General features: G+C 49.7%; 1 protein-coding gene across 4 annotated transcripts in view; it reads left to right on the forward strand.

Moving 5' to 3' along the window:
* The window catches only part of LOC119872627 (zinc finger and BTB domain containing 7C), a 335,100-nt gene that overhangs the window by 41,167 nt on the left and 274,184 nt on the right, over positions 1-19,749 (forward strand). Inside the window, exons 1-2 of one of the 4 annotated variants that reach the window (XM_038543998.1) lie at positions 13,586-13,717; positions 14,978-15,135. The exons of the other annotated variants lie outside the window; for them this stretch is intronic. The gene's annotated coding sequence lies outside the window, so the exon portion shown is untranslated. Of the gene's footprint in view, positions 1-13,585; positions 13,718-14,977; positions 15,136-19,749 lie in introns of those variants that run through there. 4 annotated transcript variants of the gene reach the window in all.

The raw sequence follows: 19,749 nt of genomic DNA on the forward strand, positions 1-19,749 counted from the left end.
TTTTAAAGATATATTATTATTAATTATTAACTATTTGCTTATATTTTATTGATTATTTTTATTTATTGAATATGAATTATTGATTGTTACATTTTTATTGCTCCATCTTACAGTGCAATGATTCTTTCCTCTGTCTTCTCCATTTTGCTATTGAGTCCACCCACTAGATTTTGTGTTTCAGTTACCATATTTTTCAAATCTAACATTTCTGCTGGTTCTTCTTTATACCTTATATTTATTTGCTAGACTTTGTTTTTTTTCTCATTGGTTTAAAACATATTCATACTTGCCTCTTCTTTTTTTTTTTTAGGGGAGGGCGAGAGAGGGGCTGAGGGAGAGGGAGAGAGAGAAGCTTAAGCAGGTTGTATACCCAGTGTGGAGACTGACATGGGGCTCAATCTCATAACCCTGAGATAATGACCTGAGCCAAAATCAAGAGTTGGATGCTTAGCCAACTGAGTCACCCAGGCACCCCCGTAGTTGCCTCTGAAGCACTTTTATGATAGTTGCTTTAATATCTTTGTCAGATAATTCTAACATCTCTGTTTTCTTGGAGTTGGTCTCTACTAATTATATTTTTCCTTTGGTTTGAGATCTTCCTGATCCTTGGTATGATAAGCAATTTTTGGTAAAACAGTGGACATTTGGGGTAATTTATTTTAAGACCTCTGGATCTTATTTCAGTCTTCATTTTAGAAATTTTTTTTTTTTTTTTTAGTTTGGGGACACTGCCTCATTACTGTGAGGGTTGAAGTCCTGGTGTCCCACTCAGCCTCCACAAATACTGGCTGGGAGAGGTTGGAATGCTTAGTTACTGTTCCTCATGTGATTTTCACTAACAACATGGGTGCTGGGGGTGGCCTCATCATTGCTGAGCAACAGTGAAAATCCTGAGTTTCTGTCAAACCTCCTCTGGTACCACTCCAGCAGAGATGGGTAAGGGTGCCTCTTTACTGCTCAGTGGGGGTGAAAGTCAAGGCTCCACACTTAGCCTTTGCTAACATGGGTATGAGTAGGGCCTCAGTTTCTCTTCAATGTTTGGCTGGATTGGAGTAGTTACTGTCTAGAAATGTCTTTCTAGGCTGCCCCTTCTCTAGTATTTTGGCTAGAAAGAACAGACTTTTGTTGTTGTTTTTTTCTCTCTCTGTGCCCATTGATATTTACAGGTTGCCAGCTTCTTTAGCTCTGAATCTGGGATATATGAAACCAAAAGGAAACCCGAGAACCTCATCATCTTCTTGTTACTCGGGTCCCAAGTTCCTATCCAGCTGCTTCTCGTTACCTTTCAGATTCATCTCATGTTTGTTTTATGTACAATGCCCCAGGTTTTCAGTTGTGTTGACAGGGTAGTGTGGGGAAAAATACACTTATTTCATCTTTCCAGAAGTAGAAGTTCTCTCTACTTCTTTTTCTTTGTTAGTTTTTGGAATTGTTGAGAATGTAGAACAGGTACTTGGGAAGATTTTAAACAGTACAAAAGGGGTACAGTGAGACATTCCCTTTCATTCCTGTGCCCTGGTAGCAGCCACATGACTCCTTTACCAGAGACAGCCAATGCTACCTGTGCCCTTGTGTCCTTCTCAAGAGAGTCTGCATGTGTGTGTGTGTGCATGTGTTCACACACACGTGTGTGTTCTCATACGTGGTCCTGTCTCCAATTTAAACTTCCACCAACCAGGGATGGGAGTGGTTATGCACACTCTGGTTCAGCAGCACTGTGTATATTTAAACAAATTTGCTAATCTGACATGAGAAACTGGATCTTGTAGTTTTAATTTGCATTTCCTTCAAATTAATGAGTGAGGATGAGCATCATTTCAGATGTGTGAAATGCATTTGTGTTTCCTGCTTTGTGGACTGACAATTTAATTTCCTCTTTATTGTACATTTCTCTATTGGGTTGTTGGCCTTTCTTCTGGACTTGTACATGTTTGCACATGCACGTTATTTATGTAGTAAGGAAATTAGCCCTATGCCTGCCATATATGTTGCACATTTTCCCCCTCATTTTTCATTTGTCTTTTGAATTTATTTTCTGGTGTTAGGTATTTAAAATTTTTGAAATCAGATGTAGTCTTTTAAAAAATATGACATTTGGATTTGGGTCATTCTTTGAAAATCCTTCCTATTTAATACAAGCATTTGCCTACATTTTTCTTCTAGCTCTTTTCACAGTTTCTTCTTTATTAATTTCTTGTTTTGATCCTTGTTGCACATGATTCACTTTTTTTTTTTTAGGTGATTCCTGAGTTGTCTTAATACAATTAGTTGAAATGTCTATCTTGTCCCCAGTGGGTTGAAATGCCACCGTGATTTATTGTGGGTCTTCTCTGTGTAGGTGCTTATCTGCCTTGTCAGCAAGTTGCAGATGGCAGCTGGTGGCCTGGGGAGGCTGTGCTGTGATAATCTTGGAGTCATCTGCAAGAGAAGGAACACTTTTAGAAAGGAATAAGGAGCAAGCATGTCCGCTCCACCTTACCTCAGACTGCTCTTTGGCTCGATCTCATGCAAGTGGGCTGAGTCTATTTTAAGGATGTTGTCCAACCATCTTGCCCCCTGATGGTAGGAGGTCCCTCTGTTCCTCTCATGAGCTCACAGGTCCTGCTTTTTTTTTTCTGAAATCTCTCCTACATCCACCATTCAGTCCTGCTACCCTCTTCTACCTCTGACACCTGTGTACTTCAGGCCTTCACTGATGTAGCCTATTTTTTGAGCACCTTCCTATATGTTTGTTTTAGTTCTCTCTTGTTGCCAAACAAATCGCCCCAATCCTAGTTACTTAAAACAACACACATCTGTTAATTTACAGAATTGTTATTTCTGTGGGATAGGAATCCCAGCACAGATTAGCTCGGTCCTGGCCTTAAGGGTCTCCAGTGAGGCTGCATTCAAGGTGTCATTTTCCTTGATTGGATTGGGTTTTCATCTGGAGGCTCAACTGGGGAGGGATCCATTTCCCTTCTCAAGTGGTTATTGCCAGCATTTAATTCCTTGTGCCTAGAGAAGTCATGGCAGTTTGAGAAAGGGAGCCTCTGATGCCAGTCTAGTAGCAAGGCGGATGGAGTTTTCTCTAACGTAACCGATTATAGGAGTGACGGCCATCCCCTTTGCTGTATTGTATGGATTAGAAGTCAGTCACAGGTCCCACCCACACTCAAAGGAAGGGACCTACTTTTAGATAGGAAGCAGGGCTCACAGGCACCCGTAGAGTCTGTCTGCCCCAGTGGCTCTCCTTCCTTTGGCTCACCATGGAGCCAGATTAATTTTCCCAAAGCACAGCTCTGACCTCACCAGTCTTCTGCTTAAAAGCCTACAGTAGTTAAAGTTCGGGATTTCTTATATTAGCATTCAGGACTCCCTGCAAGAGCGGTCTGGCAGTTATCTGTCAAAATTGCCAGAGTACAAAGCCTTTGACCCAGACTTTATCCCAGAACTATACTGCCACATGAGCGACATAATGAATGCACAAGTGTAATCACTGTGAAACTATTTGGAATAGCAAAGGATTGGGGGCAATCTAAGTGAAAGGACTGGCTAAATATGTAACCATATAGCCCAGCAGTGGAACACGACCCAGCTATGAAGCGGAATGAAGCAGCTCTTTATAAACTTATGTAGTGTGATCTTTCCAGTGGTTCTCCAGGTGTGGTTCCTATACCAGCAACAACAGTAGCAGCTGGGATCTTGTTAGAAATGTACCTGCTCAGGCCTCACCCCTGACTTACTGAATCACACTCTGGAGTGGGGCCTGGCAATCTGTGTATTAGCAAGCTAACCAGGTAATTGTGGTGCATGCTCCATTTTGAGAACTGTGGGTTTACAATATTTGTAAAGAAGCAGAAAAAGGCAAAAGGTGTATATAATATACTATGATTTGTGCACAGAAGGTAAAAGAAGTATGTATTTATTTGAATGTGTATGAAATATCTCTATAAAGATGCATAAGACATGGCTAACATCGGTTGCCTTTGAGATGGGGAGTTGGATAGTGGGGAGCAGGGATGGGAAGGTGACTTTTCACTGTATGTCCTTTTGTACCTTGTGAATTTAAATCATGTAATGTGTCACTTCTTTAAAATATTAAAATACAAAGGCCTCCATCAATCAAACCTCAGCCTTTCTCCTGAGCATTCTCTCTCACCTCTCATGTGGCTTCTTCAGGCCAGCCAAACTTGTCTCTTAGCTGTCCCTGGGGTTTGGGTTGTGTTTCCTGGCCATGGGCCTTTGCTTAATACTGTACCCACATCTGGAATTCCCTTTACTCTTCTCTGCATAATCAAATCCAGTCTCAAAGGTCAGACCCAGATGCTGCCTCCTTTGGGATATTTGTCTGACCCCCCCCTGCAGTCAGGATGAACTGGCTCTTCTCCTTGGCTCCCCACTCTGTGCCTCCCCATCCTCACCACATGTCTGTCTTCTTTAATGGACTGTCAGCTCTCTGCAGGGAGAGACTTGGGACTTGGCCTTGCACATCACTGTGTGCCCTGTGCTTGCACAGCTTGCCAGTTGATATCTAGGAATCTTTCACCAAATAACTGAGCGATTGAGTAAATGATGGCTGTAGAGATGGGAGACGTGGAGACGGGATGGCATGGACAGTGGACAGACCTAAGGAATGGTAACTGCCCAGGGAGGGGAAGAATGGATCTGGGCAGGAAAGATGGGGATGAGGCTGAAGGAGAAGCCAGTAGTGGCTGGGTTTCCCCCTAGGTTGGGTTTGGGGCTGAGCCATCAGGGGTGGGGGGCACCCTTCACTTGGGAGCACATGGGCTTTATTTTGTTTTATTGGTGGAGGGAGAGTTCTTTTCAAACAGCAGGTGTGCTGTTGCAGGAGGGGGTGGTGGGTGGGTAATTGGAAGGTAGAATGTGGGTCTTAACGAGACTGCACCCAGGCTGGCAGAGGGGCGGGCTACCCTACCTAGGGAGGGTTTTCGGATTAAAGCTAAGTCAGAGTGAAGCTATTTTTTAATATTAAAAAGAATATGTGCCCCCTTGGCCATGCTGTTCCAACCCCCCATCCCCCATCTCGAGAAAGCATCTGACATTTCCTGCACATTTTAACTTTCTAACCAAATAATGAAATAATCATATTGGCTCCCAGTCACAGGATTCATTTTCTCTCATTCCTGGGCTTCAAAATTCATCTCATATTTTAATCTGTTTTGAGCTCTTTTCAATTGCCTTGGAGACAGAGCCAAAGGTTCTCCGAACTCTTGTTGCCTGGAGTTGTTTGGTTTCGGTTCCTGTGGGGTGTTGGCTTTAATAACATGGACCATCCTACGGCGGCAGCAGGAATTCTAGGGGGGTCAGGGTGGGGTGCAGGCCTCACACTCCTTGGCTCCTTGACAGTAAATTAATGTCTAGATTCTGACTCTGGGGATCCTCACTTTCTGTCTTCTTCTTCTTGAATGTACCCTCTTTTCTCAATTGCATTAATGCTTAAAATCCCAACTTCCCACTGAAATTTTCTCACAGTTACTTTAGGCCGCGTGGTCGCTCCCTCCTCTGGACATCGAGCAAACGCAGAAGCACCATGGCAATAGCAACCTGTGGCATATCAGAGCCCAAATATCTTTGAGGCACGTTCTGAGCACTTTACGTGAATTAATTCATTCAATCCCATGCTCCCTTGAAAGATAATTTTCCTGTTAGTGTCCCCATTATTCTGATGAGTAGCTTGAGGTAAAGAGATGAAGTAATTTGTCCAAGAGCCGGAGTATACCTCAGGCCACTTCCAGCCAGTTTAACTCTTGGTGTCCCTCTTATGTGTAGCATGCCCTAGCTTCCCAACCTGCCAGTGGGCCCTGGGGGTGGGTGCTGCACATCTGTAGGTGCTGTGCCAGGTGCCACAGAGGTCTCACCATTAATTACCTGTGGGTTGTTGGAGCTCCTTGTCTCATGAGAGACCAGAGAGGGGCGTTGCTTTAGAGCAGGAGGCAGGGAGCCTTCTCCTTGTACCTTCCTTAGAGCCAAAAGGCTGATCTGGGTGTGGTGGGTGGAGTTGCCCAAAATTTACCCATGGTTCTTATTTTAGAGGAAAGGGATAAGGTGACACAGTGATGCAGGTGACAAGGCTCCCCTGGGGGACTTGAATCCTGCGTGTTGCGACATTGTGAGGGAGAGCCATCAAGAAGCACCCTGTGACCAGAAGGGGAGGAGAGCTCACTGGAAAGGGTCCTTTTTTGAAAATGAGGGAGACTGTCTAGAGGGAGGCCTTGGCAATAGGTAGGGACCAGAGTCAGCCCTCCATCTCAGGACTCCACACTGGCAGTGGGCTCTGGTCCTCCAGTTGGGCTATTCCTGTTCCATGAAGATGACCAACCTTGGGCATCTTGAATCTTTGAGTGTCATTTACTTCCTCTGTAAAAGGGGGAGAAATATCAAAATCAACCTTCCCTTTCCCTATGGCAGAGCCTTGGGAAGGTGAAATGGTAGTGTGCCCATCAGGGGTGACTACTTCACAGTTGGCGCAGTATTGCAGTTCAGTGATGGCAGCCACTTTCTCCCTGGTTTTCTCCTCTTGACATCCTGACTTGTCCTCTTGACCCACTCCAGACTTGCTGAATCACAGCTTCCCACCCCTGCCCTTCTCCCTGTCATGGGCTTGTCCCATGAGCCCTCCTGGGGTGTCTTTTCCTCTACATCAGAGTTCTGAACCATCCCTGGGCAGCCTCCCTTGATGCCTTCAGGGCCCAGACCCCACCCCAGAAGTTCTTTTTTTTTTTTTTTTTTTTTGAGATTTTATTTATGTGTTTGATAAACAGAAAGAGAGAGTCCACACATGCATGAGTGGGGGAAGGAGCAGAGGGAGAGAATATCCAAGCATACCTCCACTGAGCACGGATCCAGACTCAGGGCTCAATCCCATGACCCATGAGATCATGTCCAGAGCTGAAACCAAGAGTCGGATACTGCACTGACTGAACCACCCAGGTTCAGTGCATTCTGATCCCACGGTCCTGGGTACAGCCCGGGTTTAGTAGGACTTTAAAGGCTTCCCCAGGGGTTCCCGTGTGCCCTAGCTTGAGGCCCACCCACCACGGCACAGCGAAGGGCATGCATGAGTGAAGAGATCTGTCAGAGCCACAGGGCAGCATCCATACCTGGGAAAATTCTAAAAACATGGTTACTAGAGGCTGTGCATGTATTAGGCCTGATCCTCGGTATATTTTGCAAGGTCACAGCAAACTAAAGGGCTACACTAGGTTTTCATGTGGAGCAAAATACTGTACGCGAGTCAGCGTGACTGTCCTCAGGGCCCGAGCCTGAGGCCCCCGGGCCGTGGGTGGGGGCGGAGCTCGGCCCAGAGCCCCGGCTGCCGGGCTGCCTGCTTTGCTTGCCTGCGCTCTGAGTCGGGGCCACCTACCCTCTCGGCCTTCGGCATCCGCATCTGTCACTGGGCATGGGAGTGCCCGGCTCACAGACTCAGTGTGAGGAACAAGCGACATCATTCATGAAAATGTTTTGAGAAACCAGGACTTCTACACATGGAAATACTGCACGAAAACAGTTGTTGCTCTGCATTCTGTCAACCGTGACTCTCTGGACACCATCCCTGAGGAGCTTGGCCTGACACGAGGAGACCAGATGTCCCAAATTCCTGGTCTCATGCCCACCATGTGCATTCCAGACCTCATCTGCTCCTGGCACCCTTGACCAGCCCCTGCCCCCGGCTCCCATTTTCAAATTCCATCACCCTCCACCAGCTTCTTCCCCTCAGGACAGAAACAGGCTCCTCTCTCTGACAGGAAAAATCAGGCACACCTGTGACCTCCATCTAGCTCCCATCCTGCTACCCCTGCCCTATAACCAGGCTTCTGGAACGTGGAACTCATCTGGAGGCCTCCCTTGTCCTCACCCCTCTCACCCTTGCCTAGGCAGAGGCCCCCAGTGTCCCATGGCCAACCAGCTGCTGCATCTGTGTCTACCCGAGGTCTCTGCAGTGGGTGTCCTATGGACCACGCCCTTCGTGACGCTGTCCTTCCTCAGCAGGCTCTTTGTCCTCCCTCGCCCTCTCATCCTGACCTTTGCCTGACTGTTCGGTCCTGGGGTTTCCACTTTGACGTGTTTCTCAGACCTATAGCCTCCTTTCAGAGCCCACAACCACAGCCTCGCTGCAATCCCTCATCTGGCACCAGGGCCAGCGGTCCAGCCTCTTAAGGAGTCCTGACCTCCTTCTCCAGGCTCCCTCTGCTCCCCAGCGTCAAGTCCAATACAAAGCCCTATGTGACCTGGCCCCTGCCATGTGTCTCCAGGCTCATCTCCTCCAACTCCTTTTTCTACGTTTACGTTCATTCCCCATGTCATGGTGAGTTGTGGCTCTGCGACATTCTCTAACATCACTTCTCAGACCCTCCCTGTCCGCCATGACCCCAACCACATGCTGGAGAAGGGCTCATTGAATAAATCTCAGCTCAAGGCCAGATCCCTCAAGAAGCTTCTCCTGGCTCCTCTGTGCCAATCCCTTTCCTCGCCTTGCTCTAGGGCCACTGTGGCTCCTATATGCTGCTTTTAGAGCTCACCTCATGCTGTGTGAGGCATGTAAGCTTTTGTCTCCCCAGGACCTGGGAGGTCATTGAGAGAAGGGTTCATGGCTGGGGCTGTCTCTTTCAAGCTCTCATCCTCAACTGAGTAGAGCTGGGTGCAGAATTGGGACTCAACAAATGTTTGTAGAATTGAATTGACTGATCTGCAAGGGATAACTTGAAGTGTTGTGATGGGCCACAGTGACTTCTAGATGCTCAAGGAAGGGTCCATTTAGCTTCATATTGTTCCTGTATTCCATTGCTTGGAAAAATAGCCTCACATGGGCTGTGTTGCTAATTCACAGTTAGCTAGAGTCTTGAGATTTCCAGATTGCTGTGTTCTGATCTCGGCAGACTACAGGAGCTTCCTTCATAGAGGATCCACTCGAGACAAATTCTAGATACATACACATCCCAAGATGCTGTGGTTGGGCCTGTGGAAGGAGCCAGAACACTCTAGCTCTGAGCCAGGGAGAAGCTCCAGTGTCCTGTGTGCTTTTCTGGATTCTTTTTTCCTGGGTATAAATCCCTTTCCTGACAAGCACCCTAGAAAGGCAGTGGTCCCTGGTCTCTGGCCTCGCTCTGCCCCTCCCCCACCCCACCTCAGCCCATATGATTTTTTTTGTTCTTGTTTCACACCACCCGTGGCTTCCTTTCCAGTCCTCTCCCACCTTGCTGTGTTTGGGCAGAAGGGAAAGGATGGTTTGTTGAAGTCACAAAGCATCCTTGTAGAACGGATGCCGTCAGCTTTTGATTGGTTTTCAGGGGGCCAAACTGGCAGGCCAGGCCTTCTCTGGCCTCCTTTTATACCATCGATCTGATGGAAGGTCCGAAGGTCCGGCGTTTGTTACATTCATTCTTGAAATTTCCCTTTGTGCGTTCCGCCTTCTCACCCCCCGCCCAGGGGCAGCTCACAACTGTCACTTTGCCATTACACTAAAACCTTTACTTTGAACTTCCTGTTCTATCGAAAAACGTGTAACATTATACACGAGGATGTTGTTATATATTGTAAGACTGTAATGTTCTACATTGTAATAATGTCCCCTGTCATTTTCTTTGAAAATCCTGTTTTGATCGTCTTCCTGGTTCCCTGATCTGAAAGCTTCCCTTCATCCCAGGGTGAAAATGACAAATAAGGGGAGGCAGTTTGGCCATCACAGGGGAGGGAAGGGGATGAAGCTCTGCTGGAGGAACGTTGTGCGCCTCAGTGCCGGGTGGCTGCGGGTGTGCATTTCCAGGAGCTGTGTCCTCTGGCCCTTGGCAGGGTTGCTCCTTCCTGTACTCATCATTGTGGGCTGGGGCCACGAGACGAGTTCTGGCCAGTGGGTGGCGAGGGGTGTGCTGGGTTTCACTTCCAGGTGGCAGCCCAGGGCCCCGCCAAGCTGGCAGGACCGTGGGCCCCGTTCAAGATGCTGGCCACTGCATCAGCTTGAACCCCGAGTGGCTGCCACAGGCACAGTGTGGTGGCCGGTCACGGTTACTGAGGCACAACCTAGCCCATCCGGCTGGCACAGAGGTTGGTTCTTTGTCTGGAAGAGCTGTGCTGTGTAACAAAAATGCAAACAGTGCGCCAGTTGCTTAGGGCCATAGGAACACGAACAGGTTGGAGCATCACTGGACACCTACTGGGAACGTGAAACCCACTCTTGATGTGTTGGGCCCCTGAGATTTCGGAGTTCTTCGTTTTACAGCCTGCCTGCCAAATCCTGGGAGGTGGGGAGAGCCGGGTCAGGGTGGGCGGAGCGATGTTTGAACATTGGTAAGACCTTTCTGGAGCCCCGAAAGCTCCTCATTTTGGCAGTCACCTTTTGTGCCACTGGGGAAGGCCAGGTAGGTGGATGGCACCATCCGGGGGACCCGGCGAGGATTCCCTGGGCCCATGACCCACAGACCCAGCAGGCTTGTTTCTCCTTGGAGCTCTTCTTTGTCTCTGTCTCATTGTCACCTTTTCTATGTGTCAGTATCGGGGCTCTAGAGAGGCCGAAGTGGGGAAGTGTGAGCTCTGTGTCCCGTTTCCCAGCTGTGTTTCTCAGGGGGTTGGGTCTGAGCAGAATTAGCAAGAAGGTGAAGTGTGTCATTGTGACACTCCCTCAGGCCCCACCCAGCCTCTGCCCCCTCTCCACCTGTTCTGCAGGTGGCTGTTTGCCTCACATCAGAATGTGTATGTTCTCATGTCCCCATGGGACACACCTTCCAGGGTGTTTCAAGGTGACAATCTGGCAATGTGGTGGATCGATCCCAGGGCATATGCTAATGCAAGAGTGCGGGCTAGCTGGGGGCTTGTTCCTCCTCAGACAGTTTTTGAGGCTCCCGTGTGCCCAGCACGGAGCACTAAGGACTGAGGGGAGACAGAGGGCTCTGCCTCCAGACCCTTGCAGCTCAGTGGGGGAGGGGCAGGGCTGAGCAGGTGCTGCTTAGACGGGAAGTGTAGGGTAATGTGTGTTAGAACTGGGGATGGGATCTAGGCTGTGAGTGCTGTGGGGGCCTGGATGAGGAGGAAGTGCTCTGTGGGCAGGAAAGTTCAGGGAATGTTGAGTCCCTGACCGAGCCTCAGTTTCCCCGTCCGACAAATAAGGAATGTGTGCTCACTGCTTTTCAGATTGCCGATGATAAGAGTTACCAGAGACTTGTTCAAAAGCAGGATTCCCAGAGGTTCAGATTCTGGGAGTCTGGAGTGGTGCTGGGAAGGGTCCCCACTCCCAGTTCTGCTGCAGGACCCAGGACGCTGGAGGCTTAGCCCTGGGTAGCCTGCAGAAAGTGTGGGGACTTGGAGGAGGGTCTCTGAGATGGCCAAGTGCTTGGTAGGGACATAGGGAGACAGGGACACTCTGTTAAACTCTAGCTGCTTGCTGGCCGGGGAGCAGAAGCAGGGAAAGGATTTTGGGACAGGAGTGTCCTTTGGAGGAGAGCGGCCTGGCTGCTCCGTGGTGCATTTTGTGTTCCACCTTGGCAGTAGAGATGAGGCTTCAGGCTGCCGGGGAGGCTTTCTGAATGAGCTCACTTCGTGTCACTTAGTGATGCTTCAGCACAACCATGGAAGTTAGCTCTACAAGACACCAGTGAAGTGGGCAACCTCAAATGGGCCCCGCTCCCTTCCTGCTTGGAAAACCCCGCTAATCAGATTAGTTCAGCAAACCCAGGATGGTGGCTGAGGATCCCTCACCTTGGTGGTTCTCTTTCTGTGTGTCAGAATTGCCTCTGGCTTCTAGAAAGGGTGCTGGGGCCCACCTCCAGAATGTCTGATTCAAGAGTTTGGGGGCAGCCTGGGTGGCTTGGCAGTTTAGCGCCACCTTCAGCCCAGGGTGTGATCCTGGAGACCCGGGATCGAGTCCCACGTCGGGCTCCCTGCATGGAGCCTGCTTCTCCCTCTGCCTGTGTCTCTGCCTCTCTCTCTCTCTGTCTCTCATGAATAAATAAATAAAATCTTTAAAAAATAAAAAAGAGTTTGGGCAGGTGGGAGGGTGACGGTGGGCAGAAAATTTGCATTCCTAACAGGCTGCCAGATGCTGCACTGCCCCTGGGCTAGGACCACACTTGGAAAGCCAATGCCAAGGGATCCCTGGGTGGCGCAGCGGTTTGGTGCCTGCCTTTGACCCAGGGCGCGATCCTGGAGACCTGGGATCGAATCCCACATCGGGCTCCCGGTGCATGGAGCCTGCTTCTCCCTCTGCCTGTGTCTCTGCCTCTCTCTCTCTCACTGTGTGCCTATCATAAATAAATTTTAAAAAAATTATAAAAAAAAAAAAAAAAGGAAAGCCAATGCCAGATTCTCAGCTCCCTAGCCTGGGCCTGGGGATGGTTTCAACAGACTTGGGACCCAGTCACTACCCTTGGGGTACTTATATTCTCACTGGGGACCTACTCCCACCCACCCTGATCAAGAGAACAGTGAGTGTCAAAGTCCTGGAGTGCACCAAAGACAATAGGGTGGAGGGCTTTGGGGAAGAGGAGTGTGCAGTGGTGGTGGTGGTGGAGAGTGCCTACCAAAGCCCCTGGGAGGTTGGGCAGACCTGGGTTACTGTGCCGTGCACTGCATGCACAGGACCTCGGTGGGAACACATGCCCCAGAGCTGTGCAGCAGGTGTCTCCAGCCAATGAGAGGCCTTCCAGGCTGGGCCCCGGGTGTGGGGGCCCCAGATTGAGAAGCCCAGAGTAGGCCTGGAGCACAGTCAGAAGGCAGGGGCTGAGGGGAGTTCTCAGCCGGGGCAGGAAGGAAAGAAGGCTTTACGGGAGCAGGGCCCCATGGAAGGCCTGAAATGCCTCAGTGAGGAGCTCAGACTTTATTCCATGGTGAACTAGGAACAAATCAACAGCAATTTGGCTCCCCAAAGCAGACATCTGGAAATTGACTGTTTTACATTTTGAAAAACAGATTTTCAGTAGTAGCTCGTGGCCAGTCTGTGTGGCGTTATTTTAAGGCTGCATCTCAGAGATTTCTCTGCTGTCACCTCTACCCTCCCCCCAACTCTGTTTCTTCCCCTGCAGTTCTTGAGATTTCACCATTAGAGGTTATGTCCTTTGGTTCAGAAATATTACTCTCTCCATAAAATTTTCATGCTCCGAACCAGAAATGCTCAAGAAGGAAAGAAACTCATGTCAGCATGTTATGCCAGGTCACCTTGGAGGAGGTTTCCATGGTAGTCTTCTTCTGGCACCTGTGGGAAGCAGACATAGGACAGGTAAACTTTGATGAATCTGGAGGCAGTCGGGGAAAGGCTAGGTGTGGCTGAGGCAGACTGTCACGGTTTGCTGGTCAGAGAGGAAGCAAGAGACACAGCGGGTATAGGGAGTGCCCTTTTAAGACTGGTCAACAAGAATGTTCTGGATGGTGTGAGGCCAGAGGGGCCTGGAGGCCCATGGCATGAGAGAGGGTTAGTGTGCTAAGGAGGCTCACAATAGCTCAGCCCAATGTCTTTGGTCAACCCATTTCCCTTCGTTTCCGTGGAACACCGAGGGCCGTGTCCTGCTCTGATTCCAACCAACCCTGACACAGCAGCCTTTTCCTTTCCTGCTCAACTGGCCAGCAGGTTGGAATTGGTGCTAGATTGGCCGTCAGGAAGCAGAAAGTAGCTGTGCCTCCCAAGCCGTGTTCCCAAGTTCATTAGCTGTGAGTGCTCTGCAAACCATGTGGGAAGAGGAGCGCCATCCTAATTGTATTTGGGAATGATGAGCTGACAAGGAGATCTCAGGTGAGTCCTTCTGCCAGGTGATTAATCACCTTATTTTCCCATTTCGAAGTTGGGTTCGCATATCAGATGGACTCTGTAAGGGAGAAGGGTGTCTACAGAGCACATAAAGCTCTAGCACACAACAGTTAGGAGCCAGGTCATTAATTGTGTTCATGATGAGATTGGTATGTCAACCTAAAACACCTGTTCATTTAAATAGGCCTTGGAGAGAGGCGGCGTTTTGCCCGCAGGTGTGAATCACACAGGTGTATTCCTAGGCAGTCCCATCTCAGTGCTTTTGTAGAATGACGGTATCTCAGAAACGGGAGCCTGATTTCTGCTACCATCGAATGTGTCTTGTTCCACATAATTCACTGGGCGAAGGAAAAGCTTAGGGGCCTGGGAAGTGGTTTGGAGTGCAGATAAAGCCTTTTTGGGGGGGGTGGAATAAGAGGTCCAGCTGGTGGCTCTGCCTTCACCTCTCCCACCCATGCTATGGCAGGAGATGCAAGGATGGCCCTTGAGCCTGGCCACTTCCAGGCTCTGCGATGGCTGCAGGCAGGTCGTGCAGTCCTTCTCCTCCTCCTCTCTGCTGACAGTGACCTGCAGTTATCAGGGGCCAATAAGAAGATATGCATGGAGCCAGGAGCAAGTAGATGCCTTGTCGGTGCAGGTCAGCCCTGCCCAGCAATCCGTGTTGTCACAAATGACCGCCACCCTTCAAGAAAAGCCTGAGTGCACTTTCCTGGAAATGTCCAGATTAGGGTCACTGCATGGTTTTAACATCAAAGATACGAAGAATTGGAGGAAACTGGGGGACAGGGACTCTCCTACCACCCCAGAGTGGGTCAGAGGCTGAGCCCAGGCTGCAGCTAGGCCCCCCAACACTGCTGGTATAAAGAGCCAGGGGAAGCTCATTCATCAATCAACAAATCTGGGGAAAGGGAAAGATTGAAGAAGGAAGAGGGTTTTCTGCACAGCTTGAAGCTGTGGTTTTAGGCAATGCTGGAGCATCTTGCTGTGGTAAACAGAACACTCTACTTGGAGTGGGAAGACCTGGACACAGCTGTCAGCTCAGCCCCTGTCATCTGGGTGATTCAGGGCTTGAGCTATCTGCACCTCTGTTTTCTGTGTGTGAATTGGGTAGGACTGTCCTTACTTGTCTCAGGGTTGCTTTGAAGATCAGGGGGTACTAGATAGGAAGCTCTCTGTAGACTGCAAGACATGGGCACAAGCAAAGGCTTATCATTGTAACCGTTTCTAATTCCATACTGCTTATAGGATTTCAGAAAAGTTCCTCACCTTGCCTCTTACATAACGTACAGCAGGGTCCTGGATCTACCTGTTCCACTCACTGCCCCACTGCTGGCTGGCCGAGGAGCTAAAGAAGACCGCTCCGTGACAGTGTGACTCCTCTTAGGCGTGGGCATTTCCTCAAGGTGAGACTTCCACTAAGAAGAGTGCCTCAAACCATGGGCCTTTGGGGCCAGGGTGGCATTTCAATTCAAGAAACCCTGTTGCAACCCGATTGCAACCCGATTGCCTAATATGAGGAGCAGGCCTACTTACAATGACCGGCCCCCACTAGGACCATGAACACCTGAATAGGTGACATCATCAAGGCAGGAAGCTATTGTGACTATTTCTGGGACTCCGTTTCATTCACTCATCAAACGTGTGTTGAACACTTAGTAGGGACCAAACCTCAGAGCGCTCACCGCCCATGGATGCCAAGCCAGGTAGACAGACAAGGTTACGCTTCAGGTCAGAAATGCTCTAGGAACATGCTTTGGGGTGCCTGCTGAATCCTGGTCTGTGATCTCCTGGAAGAGGGGACCCTTGAGCTAAAGCTAGAAGGCCTAGTAGAGGTTGGATAGAGGTGAGGAAGAGGGGCTGAGTGGAGGGCATGGCACCTCTAGTTCTTGCCCCTCTGGCCAGGCAGGGCCCCTCAGGCTCACCTGTGGGGACTTCGATCTCTGCTCTCTCCCCTCTCACCTCCTCTGTGCTTCACCAGAGAGAAATCTCCCAGTGGGTAGGATTCCAGGTCCTGTGCTAGAGCCTGAGCTCGCTCTACTGGTAGGACCAAGGCTGCCCACGGGAATGGGGACTTTTGGGGCTTTCCTGGTCCAGCAACTGCTGCTGTGAAATCTTAATCAATCGCTGTGATTGAAGTTTCATGTTTTCTGGAATAAGTGATTTATCTTTGAGATATCATTTGACTTCAGCGCATAAAAGGGTCATTCAATTTGAAGCAACATTTCCACCAGGAATGGATTAACAGCAAGAAAACAGTTCTTTCTTAACACGGGTGCAGCTGGGACTTTAGAAACCCAAATACACTTATAATCTCCTCTTGGAGCACATGCTGGGAGTCCCTCCTTTAGATGGTGTTAATATGCTTTCCTCATGGGGAAACCTGTTGTCTCTCAGCACAGTGGGATGTCTGTGTAGGAGGGGCAGTTTGGCTCTTCAAGATGCACAAAGCCACTATTCTTTTAAATCCTTTGAACTTGAGCCCTCCCTTTGCTGGCTACTGGCTTCATCCTCCTCTCCCGTCCAGCTCCGCCCCCCGCCCAAGAGTCTAGGTGATTGTGAGCAATGATGATCCCCAAAAGCTTTCTGAGTCTACCCCTGGAATGAGCACCATGGGGACAGGGAGGAAATGTAAGCCTTGGCGTCCCTGCCAAAATGAGCTCATTCCTATATGTGGCTGGAGGAGGGAGTGTATGTGTAAATTGGTTCAGCTCTAAGGAGGGCAATTCAACAGTAGCTGTGAAATTTCAATGCACACATCCTTTGACCCAAGAGTTCTCCTTCTATCCTGCAGATCCAGGCACCTACAGGAAAGGGCATATTTGCAAGACTGTTCGTTGCAGGGCTGTTTGTACAAGCAGGAGGTTAGAAACAACATAAATACCCATCAGCAGGAGCAGGGGTTAATCAGTTATAGTGCAGCCATATGATGGAATAGTATGCAGTCATAAAAAAGAACCAGGGTGCTTTCATATACTGGTCTGGGATGATTTCATAGGTATTATGATAAGAAAAGGGTGCAAAACAGTATAGTGCCGCTTGTGTAACAAAGGATAAAAATAATACAAATTGCTGTTTATTTATATGGGCATAACATCTCATGGGATAGAAATATGAGGAAGTTATTAACGGGGGCCTCAAAATGAAAAAGAAATGGTCTCTGCCCTGCAGGCTTCCTGGCAAGTTTTGCAGTATCTCCCTTCTCTTTAAAACTAGCTTCCAGGAAGGAAAAAATAAAACAAGATGAAATCAGGTAACAAGACAAACTATAAGAGATTCTTAACCATAGGAAACACACTGAGGGTCGCTGGAGGGGAGTGGGGTGGCAGGATGGGGTAACTGGGTGATGGGCACTAAAGAGGGCATGTGATGTAATGAGCACTGGGTGTGATATAAGACTGATGAGTCACTGACCTCTACCTCTCGAACTGATAATACACTACACATTAATTGCTTGAATTTAAACTAAAAAAGCAAAACCTGGATTGGGAAAATAATGAAAATAAAATAAAATAAAATAAAATAAAATAAAATAAAATAAAATAAAATAAAATAAAATAAAATAAAATAAAATAAATAAAATAAAATAAAATAAAATAAAAAAATAAAACTGGCTTCTGGGATGTGTGTGCTATGTCACCCCACCTCCCACATTGGCCTGTTGGTCGTGGCATTTCTAGGACCTTTGTCATCCTCATGGTCTTGGGCCCCAGTGGGCGGGACTTGCCCTCATTGCCCTGCCTGTGGCCAGCCTGCCTTGAATACCTCTAGAGCTGGAGAACTCACCAGCTCTTGAGAATTTTGGTTCTACCCTGAACGTTCCTCTTAAAGCACTTAGCGTGGGCACCGTTCATCCGGGCATCACTCAAGGATTGGGTGACTTTGGGCCTCTGCTTTGGGAGGTGTTGTCCGCCTCCCCTCCTGAGACCGCACACTCCCTGAGGGAGGGGTCTGTTGTCTGCTCATCATCTCCGGAGGGCCAGACGTCTAATAGAGACTCACTGCAATCCTGTTGAATGGGGGACCCCTGGGGGGCTCCATGGTTGAGAGTCTTCCCTTGGCTCAGGGCATGACCCCGGGTCCTGGGATTGAGTCCCGCATCGGGCTCCCTGCATGGAGCCTGCTTCTCCCTCTGCCTGTGTCTCTGCCTCTCTCTGTGTCTCTCATGAATAAATAGATAAAATCTTTAAAAAACACACACATACTAAAAACCTGTTGAATGGAAGCACGTGTGCCGCGTCCAGCGCTTGCCCTGGGCAGTGCCAGGCAGCCGTTAGGAAGGATGCAAGAAACGAACAAACAAACAAACAAACAAATGGAGACTTGGTCCTGGAGCCTAGTTTATAAACAGGAAATCTGTCCTTGTTCTCTGCCATTTCCTGTGTCCACGGCCATTTGTATAGGCAGTGAGGGCAGCGTGCCTTCCTCTGTGTCACGTATGCCAGGGTGCGGCTGGCCTTGCATTGCAGGCCCCCCCAGCTGCTCATAGGCGCCTCTCTGGGGCTGCCACCGCCCCAGCCACCGCGGGGCAGACCCAGCGCCTGGGCCTGCTCCATTCCCCCTCCCGCTTCCAGCACCCGCTCCATCCCTGCCTTCCTCTCCTGGCCCCACGCAGCCCCACCTGACAGAGCCTCCTGCCCCCACCTCCGCCTCCGCCTCCCGGAGCCAGGCTCCCCGGGGCGAAGGGGCACGAATGCAGGCGACACCTTGCTGCCTTGCCCTTTCTGAACCGCAGCGTGTCCCCTGTAGACGTGGGGGCCGGGCTCAGGCCTGCGGGCCGCGGGGATGTACGGAGCTGGGACTGAACCCAAGCCCACCTTCTGGTCTGGGCCCTGTGCCCATGGCCACAGAGAGGAAGTCCTTCCGGGGAGACCTGTCCACAAAGCCAAGTAGGGCCCAGTTTCGGGGGTGGGGGGGCGGCGGGTGGCTGTGGTGACTGACTCGGCCCATCCTTGGGAAGTGCCTGGCTCCTGGCCATCGTTATTTTGCAAGGTTTGTGCTCTTTTATTCTCTTGGCTCACTTTTTTGTGGTTGCCAGCCTTTTCCCCAGGCCTGCCCAGCAGGGATGTTGTAGGTTTGCAGAGGTCCCTGCCCAACAGGCTTCAGGGTGAAATGGTGGGTCGGGGCTGTTGGTCAGGCAGGACTGGTAAGTGTGCCCTCGTACTGATGCCCAGGTTGTCCATCACCCCACCTTCTCCGCTTGGCCTCCCCCCACGCACGTCTCCCAGGCCACCGCAGCCCCCATTCCCTGCCCACCTTCTTGCTGACCTCAGCATTTTGGAGGCCATCTCCCACCGTGGTCTCAAAGTGGCTTTGATGCTTCCTCCCCAGCAGCTTCCTCCTCCTGTTGTGGGCAGCCTGGCCTTGCCATCAAGGCCGTCTTTGAGAACCATCCTCCTCCAGGCTTGAAAACTGAAATCCTCTTTTCTAACCACCTCCTCTGGGCTTTCTGCTGGTATCCCCCAGAAGATTAATGCTGGGGTGGGCTCCACCGTGCCCGGGACAGGAAGTTCACATGTTCTGGGGAGGATGCATGGAGTTGGTGACAAATATAGAGTTGCCTGCTCAGTGGGAGAAGAGGCTGCTGGGAGCCCGGTGTGCAGAGGGGACAGTAAGATCTTGTTGAGGGTAGCTGGCTCCCACCTGTCATGGAGGACCCAAAGGCAGAGGGCATCGAGCTTGGCGATACCTTGCCTGGGAGAGGATGGGAGGGGGACGTGGATTGTTCCTCTAGATATTTCTGGTCTAGGGATGAGCTTTCATCTGGCTTAGTGCCTTCAGGTGGCTTCCTGGGGGAAGCAGGGAAAATGAAATACATTTTGTTGCCTAGAAAATCTTTGCATGTGAAATACCTCATCTGTGTTGCTAGATAAATGGTGATTTCTTTTGGCCTCCTGGAGCATTAGGACCAAAAAAAGACCACCAGATTCCATAAACCCGTGTAAAGATGTATATAGCTGACATACTTGAAGCTCAGAGATGTGAAGTGACCTGCCCACATCTCCCCAGCCAGCTGCTGG

The sequence above is a fragment of the Canis lupus genome, chromosome 7, assembly GCF_011100685.1.
Source record: "Canis lupus familiaris isolate Mischka breed German Shepherd chromosome 7, alternate assembly UU_Cfam_GSD_1.0, whole genome shotgun sequence".
NCBI classification, from domain to species: Eukaryota; Metazoa; Chordata; class Mammalia; order Carnivora; family Canidae; genus Canis; species Canis lupus.